Raw genomic sequence first — 995 nt, forward strand, 5'->3', positions numbered from 1 at the left:
GTGATATGCGTTTTTTAATTGTGTTGGCTAACGCGAGGCGCATGTCATCGCTAGCGATCAGTTTGTTTCTGTGTTTTGTTTCAATAATCAATAACATTGAAAATCCTCTTTCGCTCAGATAAGTGGTACTGAACAGCATCAGGTGTCTAAGTGCCGCTTTCCTTATTATCGTGTAGTTTACAGCTTTGGCAGCCCAAAAAGTTCTAGCTCTGTATCTCTGTAAGATTCTTTTAAATTTGTATCATTTTGAAGCTCAACCAGCTCCTCCTGAATGTCTTCTGGCACATCTTCAACGGAAAACCGAAAATTTACAGGAGTAGGAAAAAAATTATATATATTGGACGGCTTCGCGGACCACCTGAAACCTGCCCGCGGACCCCCTAGTGGTCCGCGGACCACCAGTTGGGAACCACTGGTTTAAACAGTAGATAACAATTGTTATCTAATTTTCTGTTGCTCATTTTGGTCTTGATTGATAGAGCCTTTGGGGGTCAATAAGGCCTTCTTTCTGAGTGATTTCAGGTATCTAAATCACAAGATGTATGTACCTACCAACTACTCTACTGGTAGTAGGGCTTGAATTGTGTTTTTTGTAGGTATATAAATATGTCCAAATTCCACTGCCTGGCCCACTGAGCAACCAACTCCCTGTATTTTGAAATATACAAAAATAGTTTACAAAGCCCCTTGTATCCTGTCAATTTCAAACCTTTTACCAAAGATAGCTCTTATCAGTTTGATTATCTCTGGAGGAGGTGCTAAAATCAAAAGAGAAGTCCCAACACCTAGTTCTCTAATCACAGAGCACCTATAAAAGCTCCTAGAGTAAGGGGCCTTCCAGAAATCTACTTTAAAGTCTGAGGTCCCAAAACTACTTACCCGAAGGAAAAGAAAGGATTTTTTTCTTCCGGAAAACTCAAAAGATAAAAAATAAAAAGTTGCAAAGAAAAAAGAAACAAGAACAAAAAGAAGACAGAAAACAGTAAACAAACGCG

Source organism: Diaphorina citri, unplaced genomic scaffold, assembly GCF_000475195.1.
Source record: "Diaphorina citri unplaced genomic scaffold, Diaci psyllid genome assembly version 1.1 scaffold6905, whole genome shotgun sequence".
Lineage (NCBI taxonomy): Eukaryota > Metazoa > Arthropoda > Insecta > Hemiptera > Psyllidae > Diaphorina > Diaphorina citri.